At 41.4% G+C, this 19,708-nt stretch overlaps 1 protein-coding gene across 5 annotated transcripts in view; it reads left to right on the top strand.

Annotated features, from left to right (window-relative positions):
- LOC117239971 (teneurin-a) overlaps nt 1-19,708 on the top strand; it is a 702,004-nt gene that overhangs the window by 242,275 nt on the left and 440,021 nt on the right. For all 5 annotated transcript variants that reach the window (XM_033506078.1, XM_033505890.1, XM_033505950.1 and 2 more), the window contains exon 3: nt 13,811-13,869. The gene's annotated coding sequence lies outside the window, so the exon portion shown is untranslated. The remainder of the gene's footprint in view (nt 1-13,810; nt 13,870-19,708) is intronic.

Genomic DNA, 19,708 nt, shown 5'->3' with positions numbered 1-19,708 from the left:
TTGCCTGTGTCTATTAATACGAGGATTACGGCAACAATATTCGCCATTAATATCGACGATGTAAAACGTTTTTCAACGATGCTCGAGTTTCGACGCTGCGCCCTTGATATTTTACAACAGAGTTTAAAACTAGTCGCGCGCGTGTAACGTTTGTGTTAGTTTTTCGATGCGTTGGCTTTTCCGGTGGAAAATTAATCCCGTGAACGGTCGGTGATAGGAAAGTCAATTTTTCTCGCGTAGCTCAGATGAAATTCAAGGGTGAATTGCAAACAAATAAACGATTGTTTAGGGAATATTTGGCAACAGAGTAAATAACCAAGTGGAAATGAAAGTGTAAAATGTTTTCCAATGTTTTTTGCGTTCTGCTTTTACTCGGTTTTTATTCAGCGCGTTGTTGTCCTTTTTTTGACGAATTGCCTGGATTTTGTCTAGCTAACTCATTTTATTCCAGCGTTTTTAAACCAACTATCGGCTGGTCAACGCTGGCCAAAGCTAATCAATATTCAGGAACGAACTCCTATGAAAAGAAAAAGATATTATTTGTTTAGAATTTTTTTGATAGTTTTATATATTCCAATTGAAATACTTGTTATTTAGAGAGTGAAATATAACTCTGCTTAGCTTCGATCTCTTTAGACACGTTCGTGAAACATATCCACCGAAATACACATAGTCAGATGAAAGAACGACTGTGTTACGCGATAAACCAAACTAAAATTCCAGATCTACCGACGATGTTCCATCTTCATTAAGAAGGCGAAATAGACGGCTTGATTCTTGGAAAACCCGTCAGACATACAGACACGCGTGCGAATGCTGCAGACGATAAATCTTCGCCCAATTATTCCAAGTATCACGGTTTTACACGTAGTTCGAGTCGACTGAAAAGGAGACGGCGTAAGTGGATTTAAACGAAGCTTGAGAGGGCTCTGGCCCGCGTTTTTCAAGCCGTCACAAATGGCGGATTCATTCCGGTCCATCAACTCTAGCAAAAAGTCTAGCGGCGGAACGCGTCGACGAGCATAGGCGTGACTCGTCGGTGGCTTGGAGTCCGCGTGAAAAAGTCCGAAGCCGCTAATAACCGTGATTCGAGATGCGAGAGCCACACGCATTAATAAGATAAATTAGCCCTATTCAACCGCGGTGCTCTTCCGCAGCTGGTTGCCTCGCCACTCTCGATCACCGGTTTGACTTATCGTTACGTATGCAGGGAACACATTTCACACTGATACGCTCCGTATTTGCGGCCACTGAATCGCGCTGATTGTATTCTCATGCAAAATATGTCGTCCATTATGCCCAGGACCCGTAGCTCCCTCTATATCTCCAATTACGGCGTCCTCGTGTAATTGTTATCGCGCACATTTTGCATCTTCTCGTATCTTTCCAATGTCTGTGATTATTCATCGTGGTACACACGTGTAAAGGACTTAGAAAAGGGAGCAGAACAAAGGAATACACGAGAAACGAAGAAATTTGATTTGTTACGTGTGGAGTAATGTTGCAGATGCGTCGCTGCTATTGTACTCGGTCTCTTACAGTCACCAAATTAAAATACAATTTTTAAGCATACGAAAGTACTTGATTAAATTTTCACAAATCGAAGATTCACATTGTAGTATTGTAGCAATTTTATCGCAGAAATGCGTTCGAGTTTGCAAACGAAGCGAATTGATAAATTAAAGAGAAAAGAAGCAAAAAAAACGTAATATAATATACGTAATATATATATAATCGAATAAAATTGCTACGCACGCTATATGACTATCATGGACAGACACAGTTCAGATGGAAACATTAGGAAACTTTCTGAACGAGAGGAATTTGTTTGTAGAAACAAAGGGGTAGACAGAAGTAAACTCGTTTAACGAAATGCCATTACCAGATCCTTGGTCTCCGCTTCAGATATAGGTGGGCCTAATCTTCTTTAGCTGTTAATAGGGTTGAGACCTTAATCAATCAGACGCAGTACAATTAACGCAATCTTTTGACAGCCGTCCCGTCCACGATGAGAACACCTGACGTGGATTTCTTTAATCAGTCACCTTCCAAGATCAAGGTGGCGCGAAGGGTGAAGGGGACACTAGGCACAGTAGGGGGAGGCGAACGAGAAATAAGTTGAAACGCGAAATGAATCGCGCAAGTGAGACTGACAGGTAATTTTTTAATCATTGAAGGCTTCTATCTACGAACTTAATCCACGAAGTTTTCCTCCCAGACCTGTACGTTATATTTATAATGTAATTAAAATCTTTTTATTTCTCATGCTGGTAGAAAGTTTCGAAATTTTATGCAATTTCTTCAGCAAGATTGAGAAATGTAATTTTCGATATTTTTAAAAACAAACTCGTCGAGTAATTTCGCAATTTAATTGTTGATACTATCGCTAATTTGTATATGTGTAAAATAACGTATAACAAATATCGTACCATGTACACGAAAGTATAACAATATAACATTACGACTAATAACCATCATTCGAGATTGGAAAATGGAATTATTTCGATAAATCTGTTAGAATGGCCGTGATTTGCAACATAACGAACCATCGTGGAAACAACTTCATCGTATTATTCGTTACTTTGTTCTCGCCCTTCGGCTCCGATTCATCCCTAATTTCAAGATCGCGCCCAACAATTTGACTTTCTTGCTTTCCACTTATCCCCGCTCCGACAGCTGCTCCGAGAATTACCGCTCGTTCTTCTCCGTCATTTGAGTCCACCCTTCAGCCTGCCGTGAGCATAAACTTCGAACTCGATGATGCGAGCAGTTCTCTTTTATTTTGGGCGAACGAAGCCGGTGACGATGCGTAGTAAATTAGGGTACGCGGAACGACAGAAGACAAACAAGCGTTGAAAATTTATCTGCACGTAGATGAACGTAAATTTTCTAGTAGGTTTTGAAGTTTTAATTTGCATGGAATATCACAGGTATTTTGAGTACAGAATTGTATTTCTCTTTTTCCTTCTTTTTTTTCTGTGAATGGTGATTTATAAATTGTTAATGAGATAATTAATTGGATACGTTGAAACATTTCTACAAAACAAAGCATAAAGATAAAAATGTATAATTCAGTGTGCAATATTCAATGTTTCAGTTTAACGCTAAAAATCCAGAGTTAAAAATTCGACTGGATACTGAAAATTCACAATTAAGAATTTCACATCGTTTCTATTTGACCTAAAACGTAAAGCGTATTTTCATTCGCAAAAATCGCTATCCAAAAATATAGATAAACAGTAGATTACAATAATGTTTTTTCAATACCGTACGTTGATATTATTCTAACTTGTAAGCGGCGTCGCTGAAGCGAACAATTCGCGTCACCATGGGCGCTGTACGTAGAATAACAAGCCGCTTGTTTGCAATTTCACTAGTAATTTTCGACACGCGAATCGAGGTAAGCATTTGAATGTGTCTCATTTTCGTCGGTCACGCTAACAGAGAGATTTCATCATCAACGTGTATTGTGGCCCGTTACTGGGCAGAGGGGCCCGCGAACACGACTATGGCAAACACGTTATAACGCGCAGAATTTATTGGCATGGAATTCGTTCGCCTTTCATGCGTGTGACAAGCCACTGAGACCTCCTTTATACGCCACTGCCACGCACCCTGGTATTCCTTATAAGCGGCGTTACTACGTTCTACAATTTTGCAGACGCGAGCCTCCGCAGAGAAAGCAATAGATGCACGTGTAATTTGAATTTACGAGACTGTAGAAGTCCCGTGGTATATGAGAATGTAATGGAAAAATGTGGTCGTCTGAAAGTTAGAATAAATAACAAATAAACAACTTGCCATTTAACTAATTGCGTATTTTGGAAGAAAGAAAGTTTGATCCAGTGTTAGAATAAACACGTGTATACTAAGTATAATCATTTTTTGTAAGAAATAGAAAGTACACAGAAACATAAGGAATTTTTACGATAAAGAAATAATTGATTCTGAGTTCTCTATCGTTTTGTTCTATCCCTTTAAAGCGTTAAAGTAATTTCTTAAGTTTACAATTTGCAAGTTTCTAGCCCATTAACACTGCCAATACTTCACTCGCCTAGCAACAGGTCAGGATATAGCAAATTCTACACGCCATTTCTCTCATTATTGTTATAAAAGTAGTCCGAAAGATCGACAAATTGCGGCAAATAGGATTACGTGCGCACAACATGCGCAAAGTATGCTCGAGGGAAATTGTTCACGATACAAAACACGATAGACCAGCCTGACCACAGCGTGAGAACGGAAGCGGATCTCATGGAGACCATGTTAATAAATCTCTGGTAATTAGAAATAATGTAACAGCGGGATAAAATTGCCGGTGGGCTCGAGTCGGCCGGCTGATTCATTTTTTACGCCACACGAGCGTTAAGATCTTTTAGCCGAGCCGGTTATAAATGATTCGTGAAACCGGAGCGGCCCACTTCAACCTGTCGTGTATATCCACATCCCAGAACTACCGCCAGCCATCGCCTCATTAGTCACGTTGAATTCGTTTCAATTAAATCGCCCTCCCGATGCTTCATTAACCGCGCGCTCCGCCGAATCGTTTGGCAAAATTTTGCCCAGGGAACAGAACGTTTTCTCCACGGAGATCGTCTTGGATGGGTCGTTAGGCTTCCTCCTTCTTAGAATTTTGGTCTGTGATGATCATTTTTGGATCTGTTGACATAACGAATTCTGTATACTTTCAAGGACTTTCAAGGAATATCAATGCCTAAAAATGTTTTTTATAACTAAATTAATAAGACACGATTTGGCGTAATATATTATTTTTTATTTTCTTATATTGCATTGAATAGTGCTATAAGGAAACCAATACATATATGTACACATTATTTTTTATTTACGTGTATCGTCTTCCGTACTTCAAATCTAATCTTGAAGTTCAGGTACTCGTACGATCGACAACTACTTCCTGCAAACAATAATTCAATCCAAAATACGATTTCCTAAAACCATCTCCATCACCAGGAATTCCAAGCTGCAGAAGAATCTTAACTACAGATATATCACATCAGAAGTTCGCGACTCGCTTCTCCATTAACCAAACAATATCAATCTTGGGTGGAAACAAACTTTCCTTCCTTTTTCTCCATTCCGAAATCACGAGAGGTTCTCTAACCGGATTACCGAACCGCGAATTCACGTCGGTGCAGCAACTTGGCGGCAGCACATTAACCCAGTCCAACGGGAGGACATCGAGGCAAGTCCTTTAATCGAGCAGATTAAAACGTCGCGAGTCGGCGATTGTCCTCGCGCTGCGATTAGCCTCGCAGCTAAGAAGAAACCTTCGTCTTTCTCCCACCTCCCTCTTTCTGCTCCACTCTCGGCTCGTAAATCAAGGTGGTAATAGTCCTTGGAGGCGGAAATATAGTTAAACGTCTCAATTGCAGCGAGCTCCGCGCCGTCGAGTCCGGTTGGCAATACTAATTAAGTGCCTAGTGTACCCTCTGTGTTGAAGGGAAGGCTCTCGCCGAATCCGGAAACGAGGGTAGATGTAATTAGGATGAGTTGTGACGCCGGCAGCAGCCAAACCCTTAGCTTCGTTGTCGGCTGAACAACTCCCTGGCCGTAGTCGTCGCCGACGATGGTCTACGTGTGCGTCGTCGTGGCAGATGCCGCGTGTCTACACGTGCACGCACACGCGCGTGATCGCGTGCCTCTCCGCGCAATCTGCTTCGAGCAGACCCCGAGCCGAGGTTATTATTGTCGGCTCGAAGCTTGATCGTTCCTATCGAGCCAAGCATTAGCGTACAAATAATGCACGCGACTATCTGCTCGATCCTCGCTTTAATTGCCCGAATGATCGGGAACGAGGTCGTGTAATCGACTCTCCTACACTGCTAAAGTATAGTCCCTCTCTCCCTCTCTCCCTCTCTCCCTCTCTCGTTGTTTTACGTTCGCGTATGCAGGCTTGAGCTACACGGATCTGCAGCTACAAATAGGAAATCGACTCTGTGTCTTGTGAAATATTTAGAATTGCCACGATATCGAGACACAAGTGTCGGGGAATGTTAAATTAATGGCGCTGGGCTTTGGTCAGAATTGTGAACGATGAAGTGAGAATTTTATGTATGTCATATACATACATATGCGTTATCAGGTAATAGAGTTTAGGATTCCTGGGAGATTATTGTAGGGTTATTTGTAGACTGTAAAAGTAAGTTTGTTCTACTTACTGAAATTGTAATGCTGCATTTATTGACTTTGTCTTATCGCGAAGCGCGGCCTTATGCAAAAAGTTCATTAATTCAAAGACAAATCGTACAATGTTGCTGCACTTTTGCTTATCGTTCCATCTGACTTCTACAGCTTGCCTACTTTCTACCAGTGATTAACCTATTCTGATAAATCCACTATCCATAATTCATTTTCACTACGTGCACACTATTATCTAAAAATTTATAGACCTAACCCCACCATTTTAGATTGCTCTAAATCTATTTCATTATGTATTCGACTATGCGCAGAACGTGTTTCCTGACACTTTTTTTTTATAGGAATTTACAAACGAACTTGTCTAAATAGCAAATTAGAAGATGTAACCAAATCGATTTCGATTTTGCGCTTTGCACGTGCTGCAATGTAACGATGGGATTGTCCCGTGGTTTTTGCGCACGTAATTGGCGCGAGCGCAGTTTATCGCGCGATTAAGGGAAGCCCGTTTCCCTCGTTCGAATTGAAATTCACCGTAAATGAAGCTCGAACGTTTCAAATTAAGACAGTTTCTCTAACCTTCGCTATACCTCCGGATAAACGGCGATCGTAAAGCCGTCCCCGCTCCATTACCGGTCGAAGAAACTTTATGCGCACCTACTTTCTCTAATTGCTGGTCGCCAGGATCGCCACTAAATTTCCTTGACAGAATCAGCCACACCCTGTCTAGAGCTCATCAGGGTAAAAGTCCGGAAAGACGGAAACGGTTAAAAGGGTGCCGCTGGCACGGGTAATGGTAAAAATTAACTTCCTCTTCCCATTTCATTTTGTTAACACGCTTTCGCGAAAAATGCATTTTTTCATTCACGATCCTTCGTCTTTCTTTTCAAAGAAACTCGTTCCATATCTAATATAAGACACAAAAATTTAGACGATCTATTTTGTCGATTCTTCTTTCTTTTTTATGTGTTCTCCTTAATCTCGCGATGCTATATATCGTATATAAAAGTCTATGTTTATGGGTTTGTATGATATGTTTTATTTATCACGACACAATCCTCCAAACAATTTGACAGCCACCGAAATATCCCATTGAATTCTAAAACACCTTGTACAAATGGGAAGAAACGGTGTGCAAATATCTCTTACTTCTATCATATTTCCTATTTTACAATTTCGAAATGTGCCTTATTTATGTGACGTACTCAGGCTATCGTTACACGCAGACAGCATCGAAAACGACATCGTCGATGACGGGTTGCTGAAACACGGCTCGCGTAGATTTTTCTTCGGACATCTGTTGGCCGATTGAAAGCCGGTCGATATTCGTGATGGGTGTCTTAAAAAAAAAAAAAAACGGTTGGAGGAAGAGAAAAATGAGTGACGGGCAAAATGAAATACGTCATCGGTCGCGACGATATTTCATAGTTCCGGACGATCAATCCGGATGCGAGATTCCGGGGCTATTCGCTCACCGTTTCCACTACAAATTAAAGAAGCTTCTACCGCGTGGTGCCATTTTCTCTGGCAATCGTTGATCGTGTCTACTCTTCGTTTCCTCTTTCTACTCTTTCTTTTTATTCCACGTAATCTTACAATGATCGTTCGGTTCTTTTTCGTGCGAATCTATAAAGAAATTTTAAGAAAGAGTCGTGCAGTACCAATCGCTCTAAGTTTTATTGTTGTATCTTGGGCTGGAGTCGGTGAAAATCGAAATTTAAAATTAATTTTATGAAGTTCAATAATAAGAATTGGCAATTTGCAAAAGTAAAAATGTCGTGATCTGTACGAAACAAAATATCAGCTCTAGAAAATAACTTTTAACACTCGGAATGTGAACGTTTAACGTATCAGAACAATGGAATAAACAATATGTTTCCGAAATATGTTACACGGAATTGTTATATTAATTTGTTCATCTAAAGAAAAGTGCTAATATCTCAGGAAAAAAAGCCAGATAATTTTCATCTGTACTGCATGACTCGTCTCCAATATAGTAAAGCAGATAGAATTTATAATTATAAAATAAATTATAATCATTTGAAAAATAGCAAAATAAATTTAGAGTCGGGTAATATACAACACAGTAGAGAAGTCCCAACTTAGTCGGACATGAAACGTTCGAACGAAAACATCCGTAAACTTATCCAAACAAAGTTCAGTCAAATTGCCCGAACAATCAACCATTTCTCCAATTACACTCTCGGCTATTATCATTTCTCCAAACTTCAGTGGCCCAAACACGTTTTTCCTGTGTGTTTTCAACGTCTCCGAAAATTCCGATTACAATTCCTTTGGTTAATCCGTCGAATTAGTACACCCCACCCGATCAAATTTCAATTTCTTAAAACCCGCCTCAGCGCGTCACGATCTATATATCCTGGAGTTCAGAGCAGCGGGAGAATCGGCCCATCAGGGCGTTCGAATAATTAGCGAGATGGGACACTTATTTAAGTATCCGCAGTAGGTCGCAGAATGGCGCGTCAGAAGGATGAGAAGGAGTGTGTAAGAACGTAAGAGAAAGACAAAGAAAGGGAGAAAGTGGGAAGATACGTCTTAGAGATACCAGAGGAAGTGTTCGGTTGGCTTGCTGGCGGTCCTGTAATTTCGATAATTACGGGTTAATGCGTTTAGCTGCGGCTACATACGTACCGGTAACATGATTCCAGCTTCTCGTAAGATAGCTGCAAATTAATTAAGCGGCTGCCATGGTTTGCCGAATAGTATGTGTTTATCGGTAGCTCGAGCGCTGGCATGTAGATCTTGTCTTTAGTCGAAGAACATTGCGGCCCGCGGAATTTATCGGCGTTCCTGGCTGCTCGACAGCTCGTACGCCGTCGTATGGTTAATAATTGCGGTGCTTGTTCTCTTCGAATTTGATATTTTGGATATTTTGCGCAAATTTCGATTTTTATTCCTCGTCTCCTCTTTTTTCCCCATTTTTTTTTTTTTTAATATTTTATAAGCGAATATAAATGTAATTTTGCGAATAAATCTTGTCAAAGATATAAAGCAAGTGTTCGTATATTTTTGAAAGATAGTATACTTGCACCCATTGCTACTAAGTTTCCCTCTATGACGAAACAATATCGTGCGTTGCCATTTTTTCGGATACCCTCGCCTCGTGTTCCCTCCACACTCCCTTTGCCGCACCCTCGCTCAACCACTCTCACGGTTTTCGTCGCCTTCACCCTATCTGCATTCCTAGTCCCAACGAGCCGCAAAGGAATTCCAATTTTAAACAAAAGTTTCCTGACGGCGGCAACCTCTTTGCTTTCTTTCCATCCTCCATCCGCCCTTGCACAATTCCGTCTCCCTCTTTCGTCACGTTTACCATATCTTACCCCTCTGTCGCCCATTTTACTCCTGTCTCGTTCTACTCGTCTGAATTTCTCCGTCATTTTCTCGTGGATTCTAAGTTCGCGTTCACGCAAAGTGCTTCTAGACTATTGCTCCATCGCTATTTTGTTTACAACCCATCCCTAATCGCTGGAATTTTTTCTCCTTACACGAACCTCGGGTGTTCGATACACCGACCAGGCGATAAAATTGCGCTCGTCTTTTAAGTTCCCTCCGGGGAGAGGTGATGTCTCTGTGACAGCGCGCTTGCATCGTCTAGCAGGAAAACCGGAGGCAAACGCGTGCGTTGATCGATACTTTATGCAGGCAGACAAGCGTTTCCACGATTTCGCTTCAGCGCACACGGGTAATCCCGTTCGAAGCATCGTGTACGACCTGCAGCTTCGTGTTCTCCAGAATTTTTATCGTTACATGTTTCTCTGATGGAAGATCATCTGTTTCCGAGGAAGTTGAATAGCAATTTCTTAAAGTAACTTACGCAATAAAATTATAAAATTTATTGAAAATTAGGTCGATCAGTTTGTCTTGTGAGAGGTTCAAGTGACATCCCCGCGCAGCTTATGCAACGCAAACCCTAAGCAGCTAGATCGCGCGTCCTTCTAATTATACGAACCTCGTTCTATTTGTACGAACGAAACACGAAAAGGAAAGCGTTAACGGTTCGAAGCGAGCATCCTCGTAGAAAAAGCATCCCTCGGCGAACAACGAACAGTAGAACGTCGGGACGCGGCGAGGACAGCGATAAACAAACGCTAATCCATAAATCCTCCGGCAAACGGGAGAAAGCACGCACTATATATGCACGACGGCCGACTCGAGACGTATCAGTGCCGCGTCTGCTGCAATATCGATAAAACATTGATCCCCCATTCGTGCCTGAAGCCCGCCGTATAGGATTCGCACGGTTGCCGCGTGGCCCGCGCACACGTGCACACGCAGCCAGCTCGTGCATACGGGAACACCGTTTCCACGGGATTATATCCGACTGCACGGCGTGCGTACACCTCCTGCACGGTGGCATGGTACCTGCATCTATACGTGTACATACATATATACATACTTACCCCTTCCTCCTCGTCCGCCTGTTCTCTATGTCTTCCACCCTCTAGCCGGTATGTAGCCAGGACCTCGCGTCTATCGGTATCGCGATCCGCACGCGAATCACGAAGACCGCGCCGCCAGGAATTCGACGATGATGGAATTTGGGTCGACGGTCTGACGATCTTCTTCCTTCTCTGCTCGTTTTTGCTTCCCCTTTTTCTTTCTTTCGTTTCTTTTTGATCGTTACTCTTCGGGGATGGGGGTAGTTGAACGCGAGCAACGAACGGGGTGCAACGAACTCCAGTCGAGAGAACAGATTTCGATGCGAATTCGATATCGTCGTTGTCTCGTGGGATATGGTGGTGGAGATTCTCCTTTTGGAATTTATAGGATGGCGAGAATTCTTTTTTTTTCTTTTTGAGGGATGTACGAAGGGTTTTATAAAGTGGAAAGTAATGTGAAACGTCCTTGGGTTTGGTCTGTTGTAAAAAGCGAACCGATGCACACGATTGCTCGTATCCGCTATTTCATGCCATTCCTTTGAACAATCTTGCTACTTAAGCCATTTACCAAGGGCATCGATTTGAAAAACAGATCTCATTAACCCACCCCTGGAGCCGTCGCCTTGGCGCGATTAACTCGCGACATCAAACGCAATTACAACACATCGAACGTTTCACCCGTTCCCCACAGGGACTTTGTATTTATTTCGAACTATGAAACCCGAAGTAATCGAGAACATCGTCTGAGCCACGGTACACTCGCGTCCCATTGATGTCGGATTAATTTTATTCCCAGCAGCTCTGCGTTTCCCGTTCGCGATCATCTTTTCCGTTTAGCATCCGGATCAAAGCGGCGGAAATCACGCCGGCATAATCGCACGCGATTCCGCTCTTCACCGCGGAACGTCCCAAGTGTCCCCAGATACGGAACGAAAGAGGATGGTGAAATGGCGGGGGTGGCACCCGCTTCTTGGCGGATCAAAGCGCGGATTTCCGTCGACGGCAACGAATTGGCAAACTTCTCTCTCTCTGAAGATAGAACAGTAATTATAAGGTCGACGACGACGACGACGACGGGAGCGCGAAAGGACCGGGGGGTGAGAGACCAAGGGGTGGCCAAGTGAGAGGGGCGAAGCGACAGACGAACACGCGATGGTCTCAAACACTGCGGTACAAAATTCACAATCTAATTCAACTAAGCAAATTACCAGCAACTTCCTGGGCGGCAGCTCTACGCACGCTGTCCCTTCGGCCTGCATTCCCAGAAACTTAGATCAAAGGGGCCGTCGATCTCCAACCCCCGGCCATTTTCTCCACCCTTTCGCCTCCCCTTCCCTCTCAGCTCCCTTTCGCCCATGCTGCTCTTTCCGTCTCCTATTTCGGAATATCGCCCGGGCCCCCTTTCATCTCCGCGTTTCATACTTCCGGCTTGTCTGTCGCGCCCGACACGCCGACGAATATCGAATTCTGGCTGCTTGACCGGTGGCCCCTATGGAACCCTGTCTACGACGCTCGAGCCAGTGCTCTATCCGCAATAGTCTGACAGGTTAGATCGGGTTTGCTGCAACGGGTTGAGTAACAGGTTACGCAAGTCCTGTTTTATTGGAAAGGAACTGATAGGAATCTGCTGGATGTTTTTGTTGCGTGACTAAGGTTTGTGGGGCGGTATCGGGTACTAGAGGGAAATCTGATTGACGTACGGTGTCCGATATTGTTACGATAACTCGGAATATCTTTGTTACTTTTTTGGAGGGAGATTGTGGTAAGAGAGGGATTAAGGTTCGATGAAATTGGGTATAGTATTGTAGTTAACGTGGAATTAATGTTTTCGGTATTTCTTCGGTCGAATGGAAGCTTTCATGTCTATGAATTATTGATTTCTGAAGATTGGAATGGACAAAACCACTGTTTTGTGGATGACACAACAGCAGAAACACAGTGTATGATTAATAGTTGGAGCAAGATTACAATTTTTTTAAATCTCGAGAGGTAATAGAATATGGCACAAAGCTTTATGGTAAAGCTACCTAGTATTTAAATATAAAATCTGAAGAAATATTTTAGGAAGTATTTTATAACGATATGTTAAACTATCTTTCTTCAATCTATAGAAATTCTTTCTCTTTTTATACATAGCGGGCTTTCACTGCTTAGCCCTTGATAGGTTAGCAAAACTACAACGTCGAAAAATATTTAGTTCCAAATCCACGGGCAAAACGCCACTGTCCCTGACACCAGCAAAATCAACGGTGAATCCCCAAAAACACCCTCTGGCTTCCATTCTGAATTTCCACCTACTCCAGCTACTGTGTCGCGTAAATAGCAACAGGGAGAGGACAGGATCAAGAGGGATGCTGACGAGTATACGTAGACGCGAGTAGTAGGAGGACGAGGGTGGCAGAGGACGCAACACTTCCGGGACGCAATATCATTCGGAACGAGGCAGATTGTAATTCCCACTTGCTTGGTCTTCGGAGGTAGCAGGTAGCAGAAGCTGCGTTTGTTGATTATCCGGCCGGTAAACAGGCGCATTGTTATCGATTGGGCCAACAATCTGCCGCCCCCCTCCTATATTGACGCAATACTGCCTCGCACTTGCATAATGAATGGTTGGCTAATGACCCTACGGAGGTTGCGGAAACCGCAGCCAGAGGATGGTAGGCCCGGGCCTCGAAGCACTTCCGGCATCAAACATGCACCGCTCGTGGATCCTCGGAATCCACGGGGTCTCCGGCCTGGCTCTCTCTCGACCCGTGTATCGTTCCAACATACCGTTCCGTAATAGGAACGCGGAGGTCGACTTTAATTCTTCATTAACCGAGCGCCAACAGAGAGCATCGCGCTACCGTGGCCAGATATCCGACTGGTTGGATATCCGCCGCGCGATACCGTTCGTAAATTTATTAAGTCCGAGTATAAATTTAACAAGGACTGTTTGTTACCTAGGTCGAAAGAGAGATTTGTAGATTCGCAAACTTGAGTTTGGTAGATCTTATTGGTCGACCTAATTGCGTCGGGGTTAACAGTAGTTGGTAGGATTGAACTTAATCCTTTGGACATTATGAATGCCGAATATACAACCGCGAGTAGGATGTTCTTCTCTTGTGAATGGCAATCGTAACAGGTGTGAAGGCACGATGAAACAGTATTATAGCTTATATCGCGTTTAAAGTGTGATAGAGAAATATCTTACGTAAGATTATATCTGCTCTATGGATATATTTTACATATTCTGATTTCTTAATTTTCAGCTCTACCGAGCACGCGGACTCCAACAAGCAGATTCTGACCACCAGTCTGACGTGTCATTGTAAGTATATACTTTATTCATCTTACAGAGCAGTGAATTTTCGAAATTGTAGAATGTAATATATTATAGTTTAAAGAAGACAATTTCAAAACCGAATATCACGTACGCTTACTAATATTTCGACAAATATACAACGTATACAAACTCGGTATAAAATTTCATGCTGCTCCAGAACACGCAGAAACGTAATCATAGATAGCACTACTAATTCAATCTCAGTTCCAGTTGTCCAACGCGCACGCATCTATAACCCTATCCTCTGTCGCTCGAAACAAATTTCCACACAAACCCTTCTTCCCTCTCAACCGTTTAAAGTCCAATAATCATCCACAATGGTACAAAGCATCAGGTATAAAGTACCTGCTTCGTCCCAGACTTGGCTCAATCAAATTGCCATCAATTACATCTCCCGGTACAAGTACTCCGTTAAGTATCGCCCGGGACATCGTTGAGACCCGAGGGAGAAAGAAAACGAGACGCGAGACTCGACAATCGCCGGCTTTCCTCCCAACAGTGAATCGCACGCTTTTTACGCCACCCCGTTCAGCCGGTTGTGTAACTTCGTCCGTTTAATACGGGACGGTTCTTTTGTGTCCGGCTTTCTGTCACTTTCGCGGTTTCGCCGCACCTTTGGAAACACCGCGACGGTAGCTGACGACTTTTCCGCGTCGCAAGTTTCTCTTCTGTACAGCCGAGGGACCCGCGCGCGCAATAACGACCCTAATCTCCTTACGTCGTACCCGGCGCTGTTTTTGCCACGGCCCGAACGAAAGTGCTTACGCCGTTGACCAGTCGGCTATAAGGGACTTACAATTTACTTGCGCGTAAGAGGCTTTATGCGGCGCACCGCGCGTAAAACGTCGCACCGCCCCGGCGGAATTTTACTTAATGTTCGTTCCGCTTTGCATTCTCGCGCCAGGGAGTTGACACCAGTCGGGGGAGAATAGCACGGGGCTTTATATCGCGGACTACGCCTCCGACTTTTCACGAGATCGCGGCTCGGACCGTCGTTAAAGGAGAAAGAAAAGAGGAAGAGAGGTTTTTCTCGCTGAAACGAAAGCCGGAATTATATACGATCCGGAAGAGGCGGTCACCAAGCAGAGGGGACGTTTTTGCACGTCTTGGGAAACGAGCATCGTTACGGGTCTCGTTTCGAAGCGGTAATAGCCCCTCCGGATTGGTCGTGTTATGGTCTGCAGGCAATTCGGTGACGTTTGATTTCGGGCATAGGGTGGGTTTACTGTCTTGGTTAAGTGATTAATAAAGCTGGATTTTGGGAGGTTAGTATCGTAAATATATGTATGATGATATATGATCGGAGAAGGTTATTTCTAAAAATTTTGACTCATTTATGCCTCGTTCAGATTAGTCGATTTAATCCATTTCGAGTAATGTTATTCGACTAATGTGAAGGATAGAAACTTGAAAGTAGTAAAATAGTTGCTTGAATTCAAGCCTGAACGAAGTTGGAATATATATCTAGCCCTTTTGACGAAAAACATCAGTATATCTTACTTACTTTACCGATTATTACGGCTCAAATCTTTGGATTATTTTGAATGTAAATGAGATATATCAAATATGTGTGGAATTCCCATTTCACGTTATTAATAATGAAATATTACGAACCAAAATTTATTCGATTTGAATTTATCGTATAATTAAATATGCACATAATAAATGATATTCGGGACAATTACTAAAACTAATCTTATATTTAGATATTACTCGGCCTATCAATATGAATTAAATATTTATTCGGTAAGTTTGTGGCGAATCGATTAGATATTATGTTTAAATTTGTCCGTAAGGAAAGATGATAAATAATAGCTAATACGCGTGAAAGTAACGTAAAAATCTTTCGACACACCTTTCCCGTCAAATTTCGTTCGACGTTGAAAAAACTTTTACCAGCGGCTTCTATCTTTTCCTATTAAATAATATGGCGCGTTTTAATCCATCTATAACGGAAGGCAATCAGTCACAAAATAATGGACGAAACGTGTGCTCAAATTTTTATATACAGACTATTTCACCGGACTCTGTCACATGAAATATGTCTGTTGTATTTAAAATCGCAATTTTTGTACGAAACATTTTTATGAAATTCTAAATGGAGCAAAAATATTTCAAGTGAAAAAGTTCAGCTGAAAACCATATATAATACAGTTTATTACATACTTCAAAGTTTTTCACTATATCTATCGAATATGTTCCTCCTTAGATTGGAAGTTTTGCTCATTTTTTCCACCCTTTTCTTTTTAACAAAAGCACGAGGGTTTTTTAACTTTTTACAAACATTTTCTTTCTTTCTTTTAGGAACGTACGACCATTTTTAATCAAACATTTCCTCCTTTCGCAGTTCAATATTATGTTAATTTTAGAACGTTTCTCTAGAAATGTTTTCGTGACCCAGGACTGTTCGATTCCTCTTTCGATTATGAGTCGAACGCTTCATTCCAGTTTAGCGATTTATTTTCGTGTTTCGTTAGCGTGGTCAGCCTTCAGTTGGTCGAGTCATTTTCTCACCAATGTCGTCAAGATAGCCGCCGCGTAACGAACATTTCCGGTAACCCGCGCACGATGCTTCTTGAAGTTTAAATTACTCGAGCTCGATGGCTCTTCGCCGATGAAAAAAATTCATCAAAAGTGCGCGTGGCCTTAAGTGTCGTGGTTTAAGTTACAATTTTTTGAACTTTGGAGTTAATAGTGGTATACGTTACGTAATTAAGTTGAATTAATAAAGAAGTGCCGTGGAATGCGTTTTCGGTTCGTTTTATGATTAAGAACGCCAGCAAGTGAGTTTGATGAAAGTATATTTTTTTACGACGTTTGCAACTGAACGATTTCATTCGTTTTTCCTGAGAATACGAACGAATGTATGGGCGCGTGCTCTGTCATAAAATTAAATATATTTCCCTAACAGAGGATACAATTACGGGTGCTTTGGACTAAAAGTACGGTTAAAAATCCTTTTTTCTATACTCTGTATTCCAGTATTCGTCAAAGTTTACGACATTGCGCGTGTCAATAGGGTTACTGCCGAAGAGTACTTTTATTTATTTTAACTTCTCTTTTATTTTAAATTCTCATAAAATAACATTGTTCGTAACAGTGTTTTTCTTCTAAAAGAAAATGTTTTCAGAAATGTTCCTTCTATACTTTAGAATATACATTTTGTATATCTACGTTTTCTTCTATACATTCGTAGAGAATATCGTACAGAGTTTCCACCTGAACTTTGTTACCGTGTTTTATGGTTAAAAATAGCATAAGAGTATTATATGGACAAAGATTCTTAAAAGCTCCGTTAACAGGTTAAAACAAACGTAGATTATAGAAGCTATTTGTTTTTAGCAAGAAGAATGTGTTGCACATAAAATGTGCATAGAATAAATCCTATTTCGGCAAACCAATGTGCCATAATAAGCATCACGCTACATGGAAGTTATTTCTACTTTTAAAATTTCATTTTGTTTTCCAATTATGTGGAATTAAGTTTCCCACGTTTCTCGAAATTCAAATTTCCAAAAATAGCAAATGCTTTTATCGTATCATAAATCTGTTACACTCCTCTACCCTTAACGTGACGTTCATCAATGCAACAATCGGTAATTCTCTAACTATTTGTTCTACATATACCAAAGTTAGAACACGTTCAAGTTTACTTCTCCACAAAACTACTGGCAGATCAAGTTCGTGAATTTCACGAAGTACCGTAATAACAATACAAGTCCAGCAACGCCATGAGCGAACGTTTACACAAAGACAGCAGTAAAACAAATCCGTTTTGCCTAGAACTCGGTAGGAACAGATCAAGGGCTACGCTACGTAATCTCGACGGGAGAGTCGTTGAATGGCCGCAGCGGCTCGGTATTGGTTAGGAGTGGCGGTCTAGCGGCGGCCAAAGTGAGTTTACATCGCAGTTAAGTTTCGCCTTAACGCGATGCCGAACTGCCTTCTCTCCCTCCATCACGTGGCAGTGTGTGACACGCGGATTTACCGACCATTTGGCAAATGAAGACGAAACTGCCTCATAGATTACTGTGACCGCGATACACCACCGACAGCTGGAACCTCTAACGTGTATACCGGGCTTCCTTCCAACGTGATCGAAGCGATCGTCTGTCGGAAGCTACCCCCTTCGAATGTGTCTTTGTCTCTGCTTAATAGCGCGTTTCGTGCTCTGTCTCATTACACAGTGCTTGAATGATTTAGTTGTTAATTGTGGTTGCTTTCATACACAACATTGTCCTCGGGAAATATGAGAGAAAGACGATGAATTGTTTAAGGAAGGTTGCGTTTTTTTCATAGAAGCGCGCAGTATTTCTTTTTAATGCGACTGAATTCCTTATCGACCAATAAGTAATTTGGAGAAAGATTTGTTCTGTCCCCTAACTTTCAGAATATATAAAATAGAGTTTGAACGCTAAAACTCGAAGACTGCGAAACATTTTAAATTTATATTTGTATTATTTTCCACACAACTCGTTTTTCAGATAATTACGTTTACAGTAACAGAACGATCCACTGTGCACGCTTTATTATTCGTGACGGATTTCAAATTTACGAGAGAAAATAACTATTCTGTTTTTTTTTTTTCAGGGATCAAAAATTGTCATTCTATAAAGAGCATATCGAATATTTTACTTTGGAATATTTTGAATGTTTCGTACATGAAATATATGTATACGATATGAATTTTAAACGACGCGACTTCGAAGTGACAATTTTTGATCGTATAAAGTGACAATTTTTTATTAACTAAACGCCCCCTTTATCTTTTTTTTATAAAAATATTTTACAAAAGGAACTTCTTTCTTTATACTGCATTTTCAATCGAAAGCGGAACTAATTAGAAGCTATGGTCAAGTGTTTACCATCTGACACGAGTCTATGAAATTTATCACATTCTCCGGGATTACTGCCGAAATTGGGAGAAAAGGGAAGGTCGAAGTATCATTTTCCTTTATTGGAGGAAACATCGGTGGAATTGTTCATGAAGCTCAAAGCCATAAAAGGGGAAGAAACAGTTCAATAGCGGTGTCACCATTCGCGTCATGAAATTAAAAGCTTTCTTTCTCAATATCAAACAACCTTCGAATTATTCCGATTTATTGAACTAATAAACTTCAAGAAATTTAATAGACGAAGATTTAATAATGACTTCGAACGATGACGAATAACAGTAACTTTATTAGTTGAAAGACATGCACGACTATTTAATCTAAGAAATTTCGAATCAAACAAGAGAGTAGTAATGAATTATAATATTTTATAAAGTTAGCTAAAAAATCCACATTGATAATCTCACGAAATAGGCTGAAGCATTTTCGAACCTAGAAATAGACGTTGCAATCGAGTTCGCAATCACTGCAGTTAGAGCTACGTCTTCTCTTTCTTGATCTCAAACGAGTCGCTTTTGGAAGATCCAGCAATGGTTCCGTTTGTCTTCAATCAACTGGTGCTTTAACCTGTGCAGACGGGCGAATGTGGAAATTCTTCTCTGTAATCAATTAAACGGTAATTTCTTCGTTCCTTTTGTTTTCCTTTCATCAATTGGCGTAAAGTTTCCATTCGATGTGATATCGTCAAAGAAGCAGCGGGAAATTCAAATCATCGTTAATCAAATCTTATTTATTTCTTACTGTTAGAACAAGAAATATTAATTTTTGTCATTATAGTTAATTGATTACTGTTCATAAACAAGCGAACATAGGATATTTGTAGATATTATTTTACATCTGGTGTTTTTATTATGTAAATTACTAAATGAAACGGTATAAACATTCGTATGCAATATTCGTACATTTCTGCAAACACAGGGAACGAACTTATC

Source organism: Bombus vosnesenskii, unplaced genomic scaffold (genome assembly GCF_011952255.1).
Source record: "Bombus vosnesenskii isolate JDL3184/JDL3185 unplaced genomic scaffold, Bvos_JDL3184-5_v1.1 scf7180000013262, whole genome shotgun sequence".
NCBI classification, from domain to species: domain Eukaryota; kingdom Metazoa; phylum Arthropoda; class Insecta; order Hymenoptera; family Apidae; genus Bombus; species Bombus vosnesenskii.
The sequence above is the reverse complement of the archived record's forward strand: the minus strand, read 5'-3'. Positions and strand labels throughout refer to the sequence as shown.